Raw genomic sequence first — 22248 nt, forward strand, 5'->3', positions numbered from 1 at the left:
CCAAATTACTGGCAAAACTAATTATATACGAAACTGACCTACCTACAAAATCTTTGATATAGGAGCAATATTACCCAAAAATCTTTCTCGTTGCCTGCCTCGTTGGTCGAGTGGTCGCAAGTGCGATTGCCGGACAAGAGGTCTCGGGTTCGATTCCCGGTTCGGGCAAAGTATTACTGGGCTTTTTTCAGTTTTTAGCACGGAGTCCGAAAGTGTTCCCGGTATATGGCAATAGGCTCACCACCACCATGTAATAACATAGGACTTATAACACAAATTGTTAAAAGTAGGTGTACACCTTTGCCTACCCCTTCGGGGTTAAAAGGCGTGACATTGCATATATATTACCCAAAAATAATTCTAAAAGTGAAAAACAAAACAATTGTGAACAACAAACAAGTGAATATATTGCAGATTTACGTACTAAACGATGCACAGAGGAAAATAAAATTCGCACGTAGGCGGTGACCTCGAAATTGTAATTATTTTGGGCGTGCAACTCGAAGCGGTGCACAGACAGACGTACGGGTCGCTGTCACCAAGCGGAGCGGGTATAAAATTGATTGGTGAGAATTGTATCGTTTTGGAAACACGTGGTCGGGGTATTCTAGGTATACCTGAGAATTGAGCTTTTTTATTTTTGGGATAAGGTAATTAAAGCTAACAGCTTGTAGCGTGTCTGATGGTAAGCATTACTACACTGATTTAGTATAGAATTAAAATAAAGCAGTAAGTTATAAAAGTTCTTCTGTGTTGTAATTACAAAAATAATAAATAATGCGCACTTTTTTTTTTGAGGGGGAAAATCATCCAATGACTTTTCTCGCCTTGGGCGAGGCGAGAGGGAGTGTCAGACTCTTACTGACTATAAACCACCGTTTCCTACTCCTGCTTCGAGCTGGCGCCCTGGTAAACCCACTAGGTAGTCCATAACTCCAGATGAGACATCAGCCCTACTGTGCTCCATTTGTTGTGGGTGTAACTGTGATTTGAGCTTTTTATTTTTGGGATAGTTTTTATGCTACTGCAGGTAGTTTAAGCTACAGCTTGTCTGATAGTAAGCATCACAGCACTGAAATAAAACTGTAAGTTATAAAAGTTCCTTCTGTATTATAACTACAAACGTAATAAATTATATGGTGTAAGAATCGGAGCAATTGGCTTTCCATTGTCTCTGCCTACCCTCATGGGAGACAGGTGTGAGGTTATGTATATACATAATAAATAATGTGCACTTTTTGAACGAAATATCAAAACTAATGAAGAAAACTTTGGTAATGCATTTTTCGCCAATACATATAATACAGCAGTACAAAAAGCTAGTTTAAAGTAGATACAACTAACTTTTTAATTTAAAACAGTTTAATAATTTTAACGCACAGTTTATCGCGACTCTAAAACCTAACGATCCGAAGAACAACACTATTTGTATTATGCGACACTTAAATACCGACTTTATCATTTTGTTTTCTAGGTTTGAAAATAATCTTTTCTGCTTTTGCTCTTGAAAAGGAGTAGAAACGTCTATTTAAATGGTTAATAATACGTATCGTCACGCCTTTTATTCTCGAAAGGGTAGGCAGTGTCCACCTACCACAACGTAAAAAATGTCGCTAAAAGTCCGAAAAAAGCCTAGTAAAGCATTTTCCAGACCGGCTACCACTGAATCGAACCCCTAATGCCTCCAGTCGCACTTGCAACCACTCGAACAATGAGGCAGCAAATTGAGAATAATTGTTGAAATAATTACCCTAAAGTTTATAAATGTTTAATATGTCACAATACTTCTTTTATTCTTACAAGTTTTATTTTTCCGTTAAACCGTGGCATACAGCAAGATCATATTATAGCAAAACAAAAATTCATCCATCCAATTGATTTGTAAGACGTTTTAATGCAGGCAATAATTCACGTTTATTATTATGTAACAATACTATCTAATAATAAATTAGTTGCTTACTATCTGGGAATGGGACGCAAATAGCTCTGATTCCTGTCTGGAAATAGGGCAGTGTATCTTGAATGAAAGTGCGATGCGTTCATTGTTTTATGTGTACCTATGTGTCTGGAGAAACATCTTTGCAATACGTTGTATATTAATAGTATAATTTAATTATTTAGTTAGGGTTGTTTGGAATAAAATAACACAGATTATATATCTGTCTTATTTTATTAACAATAATTATTTAAATAGAGCGTATTCTTTTTTAAAAGGCCAGCAACGCATCTGTTACTACTCCTCTGGTGTTTCGGGTGTTTATGGGCGCATCTGATCGCTTACCATGTGCTCGTTTGTATCATAAAAATATTAGTTTAATTTACTATCATTAATATGAATATCAATAAAGATGGGACTTATAAAACTTTAAAACTAAACTAACAGAACAAAAAGAAATAAATTATTAATTCTACATGGATGAAGCTTTTCATAGACGAATAATAATATTTTTAAGCACTGTTTTCTTTTTGTGCAGTGTTGAATAAATGCTTTTTTCTTTCTTCTTCTCATTTCTTTTCAAGTTTATAGGGAACGTTTTACCTCATACCCCACACTGTATTACCCTTGTAAATTCCATGCACTAAAGACGTGCTAAAGCGTTAGAAAACATTTGATACAGACCTTTATATTTCAATTCTGAAGCAAAGATTTTTCCTTAAAATGAGTTGATACATCTCAACAAAATTTCAAAGAAGAGCCAAGTCAAGTTTTTGCACGACAGAACTCTGTGTCCTTTGGGACAACCCTTGGTACTGTGAACCTTAAACAAATTAATCCCAAGACGTTTTGACGACAAGAAACTTTGAAGTACAGGATATTCTACGTAATCCTTGTAGCAAAACAATAGATACTCGTAAATCCTAGGCTTTTGGTCCTATTTTTTACAAAATACACCTGGGTACGGCGCGAGTTCGAAACCTACCAACGGCAAGTACCAATGTGACTTTTTCCAAGTTATCTGTACTTTTTAAGATTATTTAGACAGTCTTGACAAATGGTGAAGGAAAACATCGAGAGGAAACCTGGGCTTATAATTTTGAAATCGCTAACCCGCATTGAGCAAGCGTGGTGATTAATGCTCAAACTTGAAGCCTTTGGTCAGCAGTATGGGCTGTGGATGTTGTTGTTGTCGACATCCAAAATTAGAAATGTTTAAAATCGCAATTAGGTATTTTCATATTATTTTCGATGAATGTAGCATTGATCGAGCAGCATTCCTTGGTATGCGTGGCTGCAAGGGATCTTAGGTTCGATTTCTAGGCCCAGCAAAGCACTATTATTATTTCACGGATTTTTTTCACAGATATCATTAGAGTGGAATTGTGATGGGTACAATATTAATTGGACTGTTAAAATATTAATCTTACGCTCCTTATAACTAAAACAATTCAGAAATGCAGTGCTGCGAGTGAAATTTTGGTAAGTATATATTTTGGATCGACTCCAAAACAATTAGTGCAGTTTGTGCTAAGCCCCGAGGGTTGTCGAATTGCCTGATTTAGTTGGAACGTTATAGATTTATGAGACTTGTACACTGACTTGAGAATTTGCGTCAGATTAATTTGGTGGGAAGAAAATAATGTACTGATTTAAAATGAAATGTAATTTATGTAGTTAATACAAACTACGACACACACGCATATTGACTTGCAGGAATCAGTAATAGTATGATGTTTGTAGCATTCGTAGTTATTTTTAGTACCTACTGTTATTTGTTTACTTATTTTTTTCATACTAAAAACATACATGTATACGAAGTATACATATTAAAAACTAATTTCTGCCAGCGGCTTCATTCGTGATCCCGTGGAATAAATCCTATATATTATGCCATACCATAATCTATTCCTGTTCCAAAATTCATCTTGATCCTTTCAGCTATTTTGATGTGATTAAGTATCAAACAAACTCACAATCACTTGCATTTATAATATTAAGTAACATGAAGTTTAGCCATAGTTTCCGAAAGGTATTTTTGCAATATTTATTACACAAATATTAATTAGATTGATTTACATATACATAATTAATACGACTAGTGGTCGCCTAGTGGTCGAAATTCGACCATATACGATTTGATTTACAATAACTTAACATACGTTCAAGGATAATTTTTATTTAACTCAAACTCAATTTGCTTTTTTATAAAACTCTATTGGTATTAGACGTGAAAATTCATCGCAATGTCTATCGATTTTGACGTTTTGTCAAAAAAGATCAGATACTATGCATGTGTGTGTATTGTTTTATTTATTTATTTAATGTAACTTTATAACATTATTTTTGAAAAATATTAGCGTTCTGCACTTCTCCTACACATAAACTATAAGTGTACCAAATTTTATGCTCCTACGTCCGCGCAATTTTCGTAAAAAGCGGTCCAAAGTTTTTGCATCACGTATTAATATATAGATAATAACCAATAGTTTACAAAAAAAAAAAATCAATATAAATATATATAAATATCACTTTATAAAAACAACCTAAGTTTTCGTTCCTTAAAAAATGTTCAAAGAATATTCCAACAAACTTGTTACTTACACTAACAACTGTCCCAGTTTTTATAAAACATTTTTCTGTTCCAAATAGGAAAAACGTTAAAAACTATTTTAGCACCAGGCAGCCCTGAGCACCCGCCAACGGCTTGGCGAATTGAGGGAAATGCCTCCAAATGCATTTAGTGCAGTCTAGTTGAGCATTTTAACACTTGATTTAACTACAGGCTTATTATTGTTTTGGCCGGAATAAACATGGTCATGCATTCTGAATAGATGGGCGTGAACGTTAATGGTGGTAAGTTAGAGTAGTTTGGTGGTCAGGAAATTTAAAAAGGATTTTAAGAGGTTTAAGGCTTTCTTTTTTTAAGGGGAGAAAATCATCCAATGACTTTTCCCGCTTTGGGCGAGGCGAGAGGGAGTGTCAGACTCTTACTGACTCCAGATCAGACATCAGCCTCACTGGGTCCCTCTCATCTGTGGTGCAGATTTGTAGCAATTGGCGTTCCATTCTCTGCCTATACCCATTGAAAACAGAGGTGAGGTGGTATAATTGTGTATTTATATAGGTAAAAACATAAATTTAAAAGACATTATTAATAGTTTATTAAGTGTCCATTTCTATTCCCAAAATTCCTACCTTATAATATCTAAGACTCAGATTACTACACCAGCCATTTTCATACCCAAGGTCCTTGTAACTTTCCCTATTACCTAAGCATCTTAAGGAAGGGTTTGCTATTTCTATTAACCTCGTTTACATAAGCTATATGTACGTGCTTGTGCTACGACGCTACTAGTCCTTAGGGACGAATTTAAGCTTACGGGCTATTGTCCACACTTACCAACTATTGCCTTCTGAATAAACGAAAATATACGCTTGGGTCACGATATCCTTGTTTCTTTTGGAGTTTTGCAAAGTATTAGAAAAAAAATATATTAAAGTAGATCATATTTTTACAGTATCGCCAATGTAGTTTCTATATACCCTAGACGGTCATAATATGTAGTAACCAGATTGGCGATATATTAAAGTAGGGCGAAATGAAATCGCGTTCCAATGTCTCACATGTTTCTCAATTTTAAACTATCAATTTATAAGAGTAAAGAGCTTAGCACAAATTAATAGTCAATTGAGTTAATAAATACGCTAGTCTATTATTTGTTTTTACCTGATTAATTCGATAATAGACCTAAGTAACAACTCAAATATCACACTAAATGAAATCAACTCCATACGATACAAATACTCCATTTATCATAAAATTAAAAATATACCAGATATCTGAACAACTATACACGTGTCATACACATCCATAACATAGTAAACTTCCTCTTATATAATCTAATACCTGTACATTTTATAATACGCATACACACAACAAAACAACAAAATGTCTGCCAACGAAAATATATTCAGTAATCTTTAAAAAATATACTTGAGCGTTTTTATTACCGCTGTACATTCTCATTAGTTACGTTATGTGAGTTAATGATATAATAGGTGACATATATACATACTAATATGACTAAATGAATGGACATGCATACGTTTTGTTGGCAGTCAGCCGATTAATTTCTTGTGGCGTTTATTTCCGAATCTTGACGTGTTGAGTTCTCACGCCGGTAGTGGAGTTTTGTTTTAGTGGTATTTAGTAAAAAAATGTTGTGATATATGATTTTTTTATTTATATGAGGTAGGGTAATAATGAGTTGGGAAAAAATGGACACTATTGAAGTGGAAAAAATTGAGAGATGTAAGGGCTAAAAATCTCTCCTAAAATTCTGGAATTAACAATAGGACATTGTTTGAAAAATAAAGATACATAAATAATTGCTGATACTCTGTATGTATCTTAGTTGATAAGCCTTAATAAATAAATAAAATAAATTAATAAAAAATACGATAAAACCTATCCGCCGTACTAAATGTCATTTAGTGATTACTTTAACCCAGTACTTTGCAACTGTTTTCCGAACAAAATCATTACTAAGGAATTGTATAAGTAATAATCATTAAATGTTTCTGAGTAGGACAATATAAAAACTTAAAATAAGTACAAAAATAAAGCTTCTCTCAAATTCTTAGAGAAAAAATGTTTAAATGTTTTTATACATCAACGTCTTACACATTTCTCAACAATATGGTCACATAACACAAACATTTTGTACCAAAACACACGATTTTCTATTTAAATCACCAAGTAATTCAATCACTTACCCCATATGACAATTATTGACAGCTAATTACCATCAAATTATTGCTAAAACATAAATGTTCCGATGCTACATTGATTCGCAGTGCAATGACCTATCGCTATTTTGGACTGCGAAATTAATTACCTACCACTGTGTGTTTATTGTAAATATATTTACTTGTCATATGTAGGGCAATGTATCATTATGTACGCGAGCTAATGATCACATACGTTCACTGATTTAGATGTATTGATTTCGTTTCGGTTGTCTAGTTTGGATTAATTTGTTTAGTTTTAGTTATTCCAAAGTTTTTGTAGGTTTTTTTTTTATATCAACATTTTTCTGACTGCCTTGGTCAAGTGTTTGGAAACTGTAAAGACTAAGTATGAGTCTCAAGTTTAATTTCTAATTTAAGCAAGTGACAATTGAATTCAATTGTGTCTGGTTTATGAGAATAGGCTTACCCATAACTGCAAGCGACACTTACATAGCTGTTGCATTTCATGTTTCATGTACATCTCTGCATCTACCTATATTTTTTATAGCTTTGGCTTGAAAATATAATATACATAGTACTTTAGTTGATAATATATTCATACTAGCTTCCGTCAGCGACTTTAGAAATGATAAATGATATTTATTTTGCAAATAGGTTACAATGTAACTCTTTTACACGTCAATCTCTTCAATAACTAGATGAGGCCGGTTCCCGTTAGACAAAAAGTATCTTATAACAATTTTCATCAAAATCTGTTCAGTAGTTTCAGCATTATTAACGGACAAATATTCAAACATCCAAGCAAACAAACTTTCACATTTATAATATTAGTGTGATTATAGTTTCATTTATTTTATTTTATCCATAACGGCTGACATGACGCCTCTACATCAGGAAACCTATGCATCATCAGACAATTTGTCGAGCAATTTGGTATAGTAGACATGATGTAGTGTACTGTGTGATATCATGTGATAATGTATCTCAGTAGGTTTATTGTTGACCCATTCATAACTATACTGAATGCCTTGTAACATGAATTATTGGCTAGTATTTTATATCGTGTCTTATTAAAACATTAATCAGTTGGCTTTGGTATGGGATTTGGCGTGAAAAGGCAAATGTCACTTTTAGATCAATATTTTCACAGGATATTATTTTGTCAGATTTTATATTAACTTGGGCCACTTATATCCCGAAAATGTATAGTAAAAAACAAACTAAATTGTGAAATTTAAAACAGGGATCGATGCCAATGTCTTTTCACGCCTTTTATCTCCGAAAGGGTAGCCAGTGGGACATATTACGACACGTAATGCTGCTATACAATGTATACCCACTTTTCGCTATTTTTGGGAAACCACTGAGAAATTTTCGAAAATTTCCGAAAAATGCCCAGTAATACTTTGTCCGGCCCGAAAGGAGGCCGGAGGGAAATCGAAATCGAGACCCCTTATCCGGCAGTCGTACTTGCAACCACTCGACCAACGAAGCGGTCAGTCAATCAGTCAGTGGCAGATTCTAGTCCAAAATAAAATTGTAAACTTTAATCAACAAACTGTAAAGTTCAATGTCCACTAAAATTCCACACGATTTTTCTCCAAACATTTTTCTGTGGACGTCACTGGAATGCATAAACAAATTATTAAATAGCGTTCTCATTTTTATGATTTATTCACGTCACTGCAGTCACTACTTGGCAGCCAATCATATCGTTGCGACATTAACTCCTGTATTATGTGACAGGTGGCGCTGCTGTCACTTTCAGCGCTCATAGTCATTCTAATGAGTTTAAATAATTTACAACTTTGTATTCGATATAGTTAAGAAATGTGTTTAGTTAGTACTTTTGTTGGAAAAATTTCAAGATATACATATGTACTATCCCATGATCTCTGCAGTAAAGACAAAAAATAGCAGTAGGTCTTCATTTTCTTTGGAAACTACAAGCCATCAGAGGCCTTACCACAAGATCAGCCTAACGCCATCTACAAATCGAAAACAAAAGCACACCAGAACCATTTAAAGTAAAATAAAGTAGGTTTGAAACACATCAATATAAATTAATAGAGGAAGGAACCAATAACACAAATTACCATAGGTATAGGTAAGTGTGTCGGTCGATAGTGACCGGTCAATACTTGATGAGGTCGACAGTTACTTGGATACGGCGATACAATACGCTTATTGAACCGGCTATTACTGGAATGGGGGTTTTAAAATACCAGACTGGACAGTGTATGACTTTGTAAAGAATTGCTTACGACTTTGTCGAATTTTGAGTCATTTTGGTGGTGTTAACAGAAATTGTCAGTTATTTTGATTTTGAGGATGACGAGATTTTAAGATTTCAATGTTAATTAGTATTAATTTAGTTTGTGATGACTCAAAGAATCTTTTCTTATGAGTCTCTTATAAGTCGGTAAACTTGATGGTAAGCAATCACCGCCCTCCACGGACACTCAAAACACCAAAGGCGTTACACTGTCTTTTTGGGGGTTAGAAATTTAAGAGTGGTTGGAGAATCGGAGATCGGAAAGTGAGCATTCATATGCGGATAGGTGATTTCAAACTTATTACTACAAATTATAAGCCCCGATTTCCTAACAATGTTTTCCTTGACCGTTTGTCTATATAATCTTAGACTTGAAAAAGGTGACATAAGTACTTGTTGTTGGTAGGTTTCGAAACCGAACTCTCATATTATAAGAAAAGCGTCTTAAGCCTCCGGGCAATTCGGTGAAATAGGTAACCTATATTATTGTGTTATGGTTAACGCGAAACATTTTTATTCAAGTGCCACTTAAATATCGAAGTACTGAAGTTACTTACTTTAGTTCGTATAATAAAATGGAGTATCAAATAAAATTATACTCCAATTCTGATCCTCTTAAATGATTAGTTCGCCGAAATTCAATCAGTTAAGGATTGATATGAAATTTTATTTAGCCGTAAATGTATATATGGCTTAAAGAAAAAGAATACTTTATACGTTCATTGATCTTGTCCTTGATATTATTCTAAAACGAGATTTATTTTTGGATTATAATGCACATTACTTATAGTTTCATTTAAATTCTTGCCATTATTCCAAGAAAAATATTGTTAAATAATCACAAAATACATTGAGTTTAAAACACAAAGATTAACTATAGAAATTGATTCACTAAAGACACGCTCACCCCAAAAGGTTCGACTAATATGCCTATAAATGGCGCTACGCAAATTCGTCACCACACAAAGCTCGTAGTTATCATTATAACAAAAAAAAAAACTAAAAGTGTTAATATATTTTTTATAATAACTATCGTGAGACATATTGTTAACTAAAAAATCATAGTAGGGTGCGCTGCTTATGATGAACAGCTCCTCTGTGACTCGAAACTAGTAGAGCTTGTCTTCATGAATGTACGCGTGTAAACCGTGATTTTTTAGTTAATGTAAATTTATTTGACTACTAAGAGCTTTTCCGATAAGATTCTGTTATTGTGTCTCTTCTGATCTATAATAGCCTCATCCATTTTACACCTTTAATTTTTGTCTCTGTGGCACTAAAACATTGGATTATCAAGAAAAAAGTTAATAGTTACATCAGACAACTACATAATATACTGACCTATGTCAGATTACATTATACAGTAGTGTAGCATGTCGATGGTATAACAAGCTCTTCAATAATTCATCGAATAGTCAGCTATTCCCCGCAGTCGTTCTAAAATTAGATCCTTTTTCTGTTGTTGTACAATATCTTTTGTATTTTTTATTGTTACAACGATATTTCGCGATATCAATGTAAGTTAAAATTGGAATTTGAACATAGATAGTATTTATACATACTGATATTAAAGCTTATGAAGAGAGACTGATATTAATATTCATACAAAAACTATCTATGTATCTGGACTATCTGGAAAATGATAATTATTTTTGTCGTAATGTTTTTGTGATTCTGATAATTCAGTAATTTTAAACAAATTAATGATATTATGTACACCGAGTTATTTAATATAATAATTTAAATACAGATTACAGATTGAAAAATCACTATCAATATTTAATAACCAATATTTAGCACGTTTAAAGCATGAAAATCAATTTTACCTTTACATTTTATACATCTTTTGGTTGATGAACATAAATAACATCTATTCTATAAAAATAAAATCATAATATAATCTAAATCAATATAATATTATACTTCAAAGCCAACATCTTAAATCATAACAAACACAATATAGATACTTACCTGCCTATAAATAAAGTACATTTTCTATTTTAAATCTCCGCTCAGAGCACTCAATAAATTACAGTAATGGAGTATAAAATCACCAAAGGGATTTCTTAAACGCTTACATTCTCCTATTTATCAAATACGTTAAACGTTTTCGAAGTAAAGAAATTACGTTACATACACAATCAGTTTCGTTACAGTGATTCTCTTTAAGTATACTGTTTCTATATTATTTATTCATGAACAATTTGCGATGCAATCAGGTCAGGTGGAAAGGTGGGTGTGTAGTGCTAGCGATGCTAAATTGTGCTATCAGTATTTTTTTTCAATAGCATGGATAGCCAAAAATGTAGCAATAAAACACCTTCAGCAATTTCTGGAGGAAAGATTCCATTGAGTCTAATCATGGATATTAAAATGAATCTCAATATGATTCTGTACTGATGCCAAATCTAGGAAAAAACGGAGCGGAGATAAAAGAAGACTTAGAGAAGAAAATATAGTTATTTCTTGCAAAAACAAATCTACAGAGAATCACTTGATTCTGTACTCGACACTATCATGTCTGAATGGAAAAAGGTATGATGTTATTCAATTTTAAAATTCTCAGCAGTCTCAGTCAGAGAGACTTGGAAACTAATTCTCATTGCTACTGCCTAATATTTACGATCTCCAAACCTCCAAGTTATTCAATATAACGCTTCCAAAAAGCTTAGCGCATCCTTTACTGTGAGCAAGACCCATAGCTTTCACAATGTCGAAACACGATTTGACTTTGATAAAATACGATTATAAACTTCATGGTTCGTTTTTGCATTTTTATAAAGATGGGCACGTTCGATTTGCATTTCGCTCGACGAAAAAATGTTGCTCATTTTTTTACTCACATTTTAATACACGAACTGCTGAAATCTATTTCATCGGATTAGGATTATGTATGCAGATTAAGAATTGAAAAGGTTAGTTGTGAATAGAGATGGGTTTCTACCCGGTAAATACCGGGTAAATACCCAAAATACCCAAATGCAGGGTTTATACCCGGGTAAATACCCAAATGGTGGGTATTTACTTTTTCATCATTGTTTTATGTCTTTTATACATTTAAAGCAACTAAAAATGTTTATCAAATGTATTTTATGCATGAAATGTACACGGTGTCATGGCAAAGAATAATTTTCTACAACCGAATCTACAAAAACACCCCGCGTCTGTATTCTATAAAAAAAAAAAATTAAACAGTTTGTACTACATTTGATTATAGTAGTTTTGTTTTGTTTTGTTTAGGAAGTAGGTACGTTTTGATTCCAAATGGAATAATTTTAATTTCGAAGTCGATATTTCACGGTATCATTAGTTTTTTATTTAACATTGACTTGCGATACTAAAGTTATTTTAATATTTTTAGTGAAGTCGGTTTTTTTTGTAAAAAAATATTTTACACTTTTTAGTTGCGATACACTTATATAACCAGCGAGCCTTCTTCAAGAACAAAAAAAAATTGCAAATCGGTCCTTGAACGACAAAGTTATCCGCAAACAAACATAAAAAAGCATATAAATACCATCGAACTAACATCCACCTCCTTTCTTGAAGTCGGTTAAAAACATTATAGATGTCATTTACGATATACAAACTTGAAAATCAAATGAAAGAATTTACATTTATGCTAAAATTACAATTAGTAAAGCAATCATATTTTCGTAGATTTAATAGAAAAACTTTGTAATATCAATTTTTATTCCCGCTCAACACGTAAAATGATAAGGAGTTCACAATTCACATTAAAACTTCGATTAAAAAGTTTGATACAAAATTATGTAAAACCTCATTCAATTTGATGCTGGCCACGTTATACATAACATTGAAAATCATGGAAAAACCCGTGACACTTTCCATGTCATAATTTTTTCTCAGTTGTGAGACAAATGGCCGAGCAATGTGACTAAAATTTTAGTTATTACATATTTTGTGTTGTGTGTTTTTTTTATATATTTTATGTAGTCTTTTTTTGATTTTCGATTTTCTATCTTTGATTTTGTACGAAATTTTTAGTGTTTGATACGACGCTTTGTATTCTTGTAGTAGAATATACCGTGACATACGATTAAATCAAGCTAAAAACTGCCATCTGAACATTATTTCGATTGAAGAGGTAAGCAGAGTTCTATATTTAATTTGTACTTGTGTAGTTCCAAAAACAATTGTTAAATATTTTGTTTGACGCTACTGATCAATCATACTATAGCTTTAAGTGACAGCTAGATTGTCAATGGAGACCGTCATGTACCTGTGCTATAACATTTTTCAAATGCAATCATATTTTCGTAGATTTAATAGAAAAACTTTGTAATATCAATTTTTATTCTCGATAACATAAAATGATAAGGAGTTCACAATTCACATTAAAACTTCGATTAAAAAGTTTGTCAAAATTATGTAAAAGCTCATTCAATTTGATGCTGGCCACGTTATACATAACATGAAAATCATGGAAAAACCCGTGTGTCATAACTCAGTTGTGACCTACGCAATGTGACTAAAATTTTAGTTATTAGTATGTGTTGTGTGTTTTTTTTATATATAGTAGTCTTTTTTTGAAATCTTTGATTTTGTACGAAATTTTTAGTGTTTGATACGACGCTTTGTATTCTTGTAGTAGAATATACCGTGACATACGATTAAATCAAGCTAAAAACTGCCATCTGAACATTATTTCGATTGAAGAGGTAAGCAGAGTTCTATATTTGTTGTGTAGTCGATTTTAAATATTTTGTTTGACGCTAGATCAATCATACTATAGCTGTGACAGCTAGGGTCAATGGAGACCGTCATGTAGGTATAAAATTTTATATAGATTAGATATTTTAAAAAACAATCCGTCGATAACATCGCCACGCTTGTCTTAGGGTGCTTTTAACCAAATATGTGCATGTAACTTCTACGAAGATTAGTATCTATCTATAGTAGAAACGGTTACAGTTGTGAAACTGTAACCGTTTCTACTGATACTAAGCTATGTATGTATGCTGTGCTGTGCGAAGAAGATGCGCAGCTTGAGTATGAGATGTAACGATAGTAAGGAAGCAATCCATAGCACACGTCCATAACACACATGTTTCCATATAAAAACATAGCCTAGCTGAGTCCGTTTCCACCAATGCTAAGCTAAGTGTACCAATGAATATGATTGGTGAAAGCCAAACGCATCCACAGCAACGTAGCATAGCACATCTCTGGTGGAAAAGCAACCCTAGAAAATGGCTGATATATTAAATCTTAATATCTAGCTCAAATACTTAAGTACTGGTTAAGTTATTCAAAGTACCAAGGTAGCCAGGCAAGGCTTTTACCAACCTTTGTCAAAATCGATACTTTTAATCCTCTAATAATTTATCAAAGGAGTACTTTAATGGCTGATTTAAGTTCAGTATGATATAGGAAACAAAGTTCCCCCAAGTGTTCGCAATGTATGCGTTATAAAATAGGGTTTTATACAACTATGGAAGCAGAATGGTCTCGTCTCAACCTTGTGTGTGACATACGGTCGCTTAGATTGACCAATATGAAGAAGAAGTTAAACTTTAGTGGTTTTTGGATGCTATTAAATATGCATTACCCTGTATTAATTTCAAAAATGACACATAAATAAAAAAAAATTAAAGAAATTTCAGTGTCACTATTGATAAGAGCTCAAAATGTGTATAAATATTTTCTCGTATTTTATTTTTCGTATCAGGTAGATACTTGAGTTAAAAGAGGTTTTTTTCTAATCTCTCTTTAGAAACCTATTTTGTGTTTCTTTAATAAGTATGTACCTACTCGTAGAATGGCCACAATAAGTACAAAAACATGTAATATCATGTTTATTAGTTTTTGTGTGTTTCCGATATTTCAACTCTGTCTCAAGACCGTTTTTTCCTATAAACCCATTTGTAATCATAATATCGACTTCTCTGCATAAATAGTTGCTAATAGAATCAAACTTGCATTACTTTAAACAGTGACTAGTCCCCATCTTTGGCCCCAACAGTGCACTCAAATCCGAATGGTCTCATTGAACTTTGTTTGCACAACGAATGCAGTTAAATTACTCGTTAGTCCGTTTTAGTTTTAAATTAACTTTGTAAATATTAGTCGTTAAACTGCACTTAGCTTGTCTCTGAATTAAATGTAGTCTATTACTAAATGTTTTAGCGCTGTTTTGGGGGTTTGGGCGCTAAATGAAAAGTTAAATATGAAGGAACAGAGTGAGAGAGAGAGATAACAATGCTGTATGGGAGGTGAAGTTTTAGTTTAATTTGTGTATAAAGGAGCGTATACATACGTACTACACTCGGGAGCAAAAACGAAGTCACTAGCGAGGTATGTATTCATATCTTGAAAAATATTTTTTGTTATAAATATTTCATTTCACGCTCAGAAAGCCTAAAATCCATACATAGATATGACCCAGCCTATATCTGGAAAAGAATTTATGCAGTTAAGATTTTTGATATATAAACCATTCAACTATCGATTTATTTGTTACAACTTTAGTTTGAATCGGATACTGTGCTGCATTTTCGGCCACATCTTCGCTTTGCTTTACTAAGCGGGTCGGTGCCCATACGCAGACTTACCAACACAAAAAAAAAGTAAAAGGTTCTTCAAGAAAACGTGCCGTATGTCACCCCATATAAGTCTCATTGGGGATTTTAATCGGCTTACCGCTTCGGCGTAGCAGCATTCACTCGAAAAAGCTTCCTACTTAAGTATTATTGCTAAGTCTCATTTGAAAAATATTTTCCAAATTAAAATGATTAAATAAATTCTTGGTAGGTGATATCGTGTAGGAAAATTTTATTTTACATTCGAATAGGAAAGTACTTAAGATAACAGTTTTGTCGCCTCCATCACCAATATTTCACCAGTAAAGATGTTACATAACACAAGTTCGGTGATAGCTGTCAAGGTTATCAAGAAACTCATGTACCTACATAAAAAATTGTAAAGCTAAAACTGCTTATGGAATAGATAAATCCATCTATTGCCATAACTATACCTTTGTGTAATCAATATACATCATGATAATCCCGTTAGCGAACAGACGGATTTCCTGAAGGTAAGCAAACTGCGCCGCCCATGGGCTCCGGAAACACCAAAGGCGTTACAAGTGGCGTTACCGGCCTTTTGGGGATTGGGAATTTGAGGATTGTAATGGATTCGAAGATTTTGTTTGCCCTCAATTCCAATTAATTTTTACTCTTCTTACATTAATTTATACCTAAGATGAGTTCTTTGTAAAACTGTGACTTACAATTCGAATTACGCTCGAGTTAATCTTAAGTTAAATAGTCAATAAAAGTACGTTATAATTGTTGAGATAATTTGACGCTGATTTTGTATTGTTCGAAGTCAAATTTGAGACTAGACAATAATCATTTTAAGCCTTAATAGCCTTCATTTACGATTTATTTCTTAGTATCATCCTTTATTAATATTGTCTAAGTTTCTCGTCTGTAGGTATAATTTAAAATGTTATTAGCGTCGATTCTAATAAGTAATTAATTTATCATTATTTAGTAATCATTTTTGGGATATTAAGTTTCGATGTAATCAAAATTGTTGTAGGATTGAAATAACTACATTATATTTAACTAAAAATCACGGTTTACTCACGTAATTTAATGGAGAAAAGCTCTACTAGTTTCGAGTCACAGAGGGACTCTTCATTCACCTTATAAACTAACCATGATTTTGAGTTAAAAGTAAACCTTGTTATAAATATTTTACTCTGCCACATACTCAAGTCTCATTCAATGTCATAATCCTATGTAAAATAAACAACATAATCTATTTATTTTTATTTCACTCAATACAAATCCTCTATACAGACAAACTCGCGATGAATCAGCGACGCACTTATCATTCAGTCGGTACTCCACCAATAATTACTACGATTGTTGCCGTATAGACAGACAGGGAGACTTGTAAGTGCGTCTGAGGGGATGGATAGACAAAATTATACCTAAATATAGTGGATATAAGTACGCTTTGTGTTTGTAGATTAGTGTTTTGTTTTTATTTTAAGGGCTTTGGTTTTTTGTTTAATTAATTATAAGTAGATATTAAAATAGGTGGGTCCTCATTTCCATTGTATTTTGGTATATTTTTGTGGAAAGACTATGTATGATTGTTAATACTTTACTCGATCCGCCAACTGAATCCGATATCCCTAGTTTGGGTGTAGCGGTTATTACCACTCAAGCAACGAGACAGTGGATAAGGGTTGACTTTGACTTTGAAATCAATAACATTAATCTCTTGATCGTCAGTCTAATTTTCAAGCACGTCTTAAACAACGTGTGCGAGTTGTTATTATTTTCAAACCAGTTCTTTGCATCGTTATTACCAGCGATCAGTTAGCAAATTAAGTCTTAATACAAATAAATAATTATCATCACTATCACGATATTCATTACAATCATTGTTTTACCCTATTGTTCCAATAAACATAAAATTGCCAACAAAATTCATTGAAGTGGCTTGTTAACTATAAAACGAGCCCTCCATCAGCCCGCAGTACTTACAGCTCCAATTAACTACCTTTAATTAATACAACCGTCACACAGCACACCACAATAGGACACCCTATACTAGTAAATGGACCGCAAATCAAAATTCGAGTACAATGAACAAAAACAGGCTTTAAATTGTGAACAATAACTGATCGCATTTCCAACATTTCACAATGACGTGTGCCATTGAGGTATATAGCCTAGAAGATGCATGTTACATGGCTTTCAACAGTATTTTGGGAGACCCATGCTTCGGCACGTATAGGCCTGCTCGATCGTGATACCACGGCCTCACAGAAAACCGACGTGAAACAACGCTTGTGTTGTGTGAGTGAGGTTACCGGAGGTTCAATTACCCCTTTCTTAATCCTTGACCCTTAAATTCCGGCCGTCAAGGCACTTGTAACGCCTCTGGTGTTTCGGGTGTACATAGGTGAAAATGGGCCCTAACAATGATATAACACGATCATATTTCCTGATGCACCTTCAGATGTTGAGTGCAATTCATACCTTACCTTATGTACTCGTATATGTAATAAGTATATGTAGCAGTATCTAGGGAACTTCATATCCGTGTTACGTACGTTCGGATGGGCGGTGGTTTTAATTTCACGTCGGCAATTGTGCTCTAACGAGGCAGATGAACTAGAAATGCTGACAGTCGCGAGCGGCAATTCAGTGTGAGTTTCGGTTTTTTAGTGATGAGCGGAGCGATTAGGAACTGTAGGAATTTATTATCAAAATATAATTGTTCTTATGTTTTGTTTTTATTATTTTACCTAAATATTTCACATGGTTTATTTCGTAGTTCGTTTATGTGAAACTGTTAAACAATTTATTGGTGAAAACAATTAATTTTTTGATGATTTAAGTTCGTATAGATAATTTTTATTGTTGAATAACGACAATATCCTACTGAATAGCTTGGTCCAGTAAAAAACAATTAATTCACTTTAAACCAAAATAGTAAATAATAACTTTAAATTAATACGTCTTTAGAGTTTAAAAAGTAAATCAATTATCTTTATCTTCAACTTTACACTGCTCTTAATAAAATCGCTACCGCCCACCACGCAAACCGCACCCCAAAAAGAGTGAAATGTGCGGTTCGGAGCGTATCAGCCAAACTCAACTTTTCTCGTTAGCACGGGGGTGAAATCGCCTTAGTCTTGCATTTTATTCATTATTTGATCTTCACTGAACATCTGTCATCGCTTTTTGCCGTCTAGCTTAAGTAAGGTGGGTGATGGTAATTGCAAAGCGCCCTACAATGTGTTTGACACGTTGACAGATTGTTAAATTAAAATTGTACCGTAATTATGCGTGCAAAGCGTTGAGATTTGTTTAATTTAATAATGGTTTGAGTGTGAAATCGTGTGCTGCAGCGCAAGAAAATAATATACTATGCTTATGTTGTGAATCTGGAAAGGATCATTTTTGTTTGGATTTTTTTTTTCGGTTGCAATAATTGAAATTATGTAAACTTGAAACCGTTGTTTGACGAGTGAAAAGTGTTAACTATTACAATAACAAAATATGATGGATAAAAAAATATGAATAATTGATCTATTTTTGAATTTGTTTCAGGTCTTATAAAGTCGGCAAGCTGGCGCACATAAGTAAGTATGATTTAATTATTTTTAAATATGGGATTCTATTTTTATCAGAGTCGTAACCTTTTCGTCACTTTTAGCAAGCTTGACATTGCATGACATATGACAACAACATCTTGAAAACCCGACGATCAATATTTACACTAACATAAACACAATAAACAAGCGCCCGAACATTTTTCGAAAACATTAACATACCATCTTTTCTATCGTATGCCTACAGCGAAAGTTTTAATTCATTTGAATAAAAATTCCCCGTCGAACCGAAAACTTTGTTTCGGGCCACGCCACGTCGCGAAGTAATTTATAAAACGTAATACCTACGAAGAGATATTAAAGTCAGATACTATTTTGCATAAAGTTGTGAAAAAGGGGAACCACCTGTGTATAAGTAGCAGTTATGGGCGGCCGAACGAAATCAAAGCTGGATTTCGAGTTGGGTCAATGGTGCTCAATCTGCTCTCCACCGTTAGTTTACCTGAGGAGATAGCTGAACTGATCAGCGTCACCAGTTGATGGGAGACTGAGTAAAGTTCCCTAACAAAAGGAGCATACTCCGACTAGGCGAGGTAATCGTGTCTGGCGAGCCTTCTGCCCAACTGATGTTCATTAGGATTTCCTATTACCTGAACGAAGCGTTTAGAAATTAAATATGTACGTATTTACTCTCTATTACTTCAAATAGAGTGGTATTTCTCATCCAAATCGATAAAATAGTGTAGGCCAGTTAATATAGGTAGTAAATACTCAACTAAACATTGCAATTTCATCTCTTAAATCTGTTTTTTTTTTCTATCTTAAATCAAGCTATAAAAAAAATTCTTTTTTGAAAATTATATTATTATTTTAATAATTTATACCCACACAATTGAACAGGTTGAGTATCGCAGACTAAGGCGATCGTACCGCGAATGAAAAAAGTTGGAGACGCACCCCACGCCGCGCCGAGAAATTTTCGCGACACTCGAAAAAAACACGCGGATTGCGTTATTCTAAGCCGCTTATATTCTTAACGTGGACGTGCTGTGAAATACCGAAATATACCTTTTTTACTGGCGCGACGAAATGTAATTTTGTTTCTAACTTTTCACTTAAGTTTTGAGGCAAATAGGCTTGTTTTAACGTTGCGATTTTAAGTTAATGGTGTCTTGCTTTGTTTTTGTCACCGAAATTATGTCGTGACACAATTTTTTTGAAAGGTAACTCGATTGTGAATCTTGTATATTACATGCTTTTTGAATCTTTCACTAAAATTACACTTTGAGAATAATGTTAACCCTTTCATACTTTAAGATATGTATGAAGTTCATCAATTAATGTTTACTGATTATTCCAAAACTAATCACATACTAAAAGTAGCGTGTCTGTTCAAAACCTTAGGTGGTGAACTCGGCAGATGGGAATCTTACTTCGGTTATTTTAAATAACTTTTTTGGAGTACTTCCAAATAGACCTTGTTGTATAACCAAGTTTCTGACTCCTGTGTATATAAGCCTGTTCTCTGTTCCTGTGTAGACTTCCTCCCCCCTTATATCAGATGGTATTTCATAAAAATGCTCACTACCCCAGCAGCTTAGTAAAAATTTACGACGGGTTATGCAATATTGCTTTAAAATGTTAATATTTTTTTAATAAAATCCCCGCTCTTGTTGTTTATACGTTTTAATAAAGTTTCGTTTTAAAATATTGGCTTTGTTATTTTATATTTTAGTTCAGGTTAAATTATTTATAGTCCTGGGTCAGACTATATTCTTTTAGAACAAATATTCTTTAGTTTGCGTTAAAAATATAGAGATTTCATTTTAATTGCGTATGTGTACATTAAACCTATGTTCAGATGTCACATGTGAAATAAAATGTATGTAGTTATAGCCGCACGTTATCAAGGGTGCTTTACACTTATGCCCGGTTTACATTATTCCAGTCCAGCGATCCAGTCCAGTACTGGATTGCTTTCTGGACTGGATCTGTTACGTCTACATTATTCCAGTTATTTAGAAGCCGTTGAAGTGTGAACACTACAGTGACAATGATTTCAAGAAGAGATCAGTTTCGAAAATGTTTTAAACGTGCTCAATCACTCTTGCTACAAGAAGTTATTAATGAGGTTGATAAGGAACTAAAAAAAGGAACGGATTTGGGTGAGAAATTGGATCAGCGAAAGAGATCAAAAAGGAGGGTCAGTAATGCTTTTGCAACAACTGAAGGTAGATCCCAATGAATATAGACTGGCACTGAGAATGACAGCAGAAAACTTTGAAGAACTGGTTATCATTAGTTTCTATTAATATCCAGCGTAAGAATACGTTGTTCAGAGATGCTATACCCGCAAAAATAAAATTAGAAGTCACTCTTTCTTTTTTAACTACTGGAGATAGTTACAGAAGCCTCAGTCGTATGTTTCGATTGCCAAAACTTCTGATAACTTCTTCACCATTGTTAAATCCTTTTTCTTCGCAAAAAAAGTCCGCAAAAACAACCAACACGTGTGTACTTCGTCAGCACTGGAATGGCACTGGATTGGCCGTCTACATTATTCCAGTTGCACTGGATTGATTGCACTGGACCGAAAAGTAGACCGCGAATCCAGTTACTGGACTGGAACGCTTACTGGATTCATTTCATTCCAGTGCCGGTTTACATTTTTCCAGTAAGCAATCCAGTACTGGACTGGATCGCTGGACTGGAATAATGTAAACCGGGCATTACCATGTGAACATAGGCTCAATCAGTTTCAATATTTTTTTTGTATGAAATAAGTAACTGAAAAAGTAGCAAAAATGCACTCAGTGCTATTTTTACGCGAAAATTTTGCCACATTATTAGTACTTCAAAAAGCAAACTCTTGATTAAAACTAAGTAATTTATACAAGCTCAAAACTTGAAATAATTACTGCAGCCATTGAATATCTTTAAAAGAAACTATTAAACGAATCTTGTGGAACTCGGGCGAACGTTTCAGACGTCGGTTTTCAGGAATTCATAATTAAATTTCAGTAGCAAGTGAAAATTTTGTGATTTCATTATGGGGACGATGAATTCATTATACGCTGCCGGACTGATCAGGGTCCATGGAGATAATGTAATCATTATTGTCAGTCAGGTCAAAACTGGCTAAGCATATAAAGGTTATATGAGATACAGAGAATTGTTGCG

General features: G+C 33.6%; 1 protein-coding gene across 12 annotated transcripts in view; it reads left to right on the forward strand.

Moving 5' to 3' along the window:
* LOC118265585 (CUGBP Elav-like family member 1) overlaps positions 1-22248 on the forward strand; it is a 405267-nt gene that overhangs the window by 8140 nt on the left and 374879 nt on the right. For 5 of the 12 annotated variants that reach the window (XM_050705784.1, XM_050705791.1, XM_050705796.1 and 2 more), the window contains exon 2: positions 19067-19098. The gene's annotated coding sequence lies outside the window, so the exon portion shown is untranslated. Of the gene's footprint in view, positions 1-12826; positions 13075-13514; positions 13649-19066; positions 19099-22248 lie in introns of those variants that run through there. The other 7 variants (XM_050705788.1, XM_050705792.1, XM_050705797.1 and 4 more) reach the window with 4 other exon arrangements.

Source organism: Spodoptera frugiperda, chromosome 28 (assembly GCF_023101765.2).
Source record: "Spodoptera frugiperda isolate SF20-4 chromosome 28, AGI-APGP_CSIRO_Sfru_2.0, whole genome shotgun sequence".
Taxonomy (NCBI): Eukaryota; Metazoa; Arthropoda; class Insecta; order Lepidoptera; family Noctuidae; genus Spodoptera; species Spodoptera frugiperda.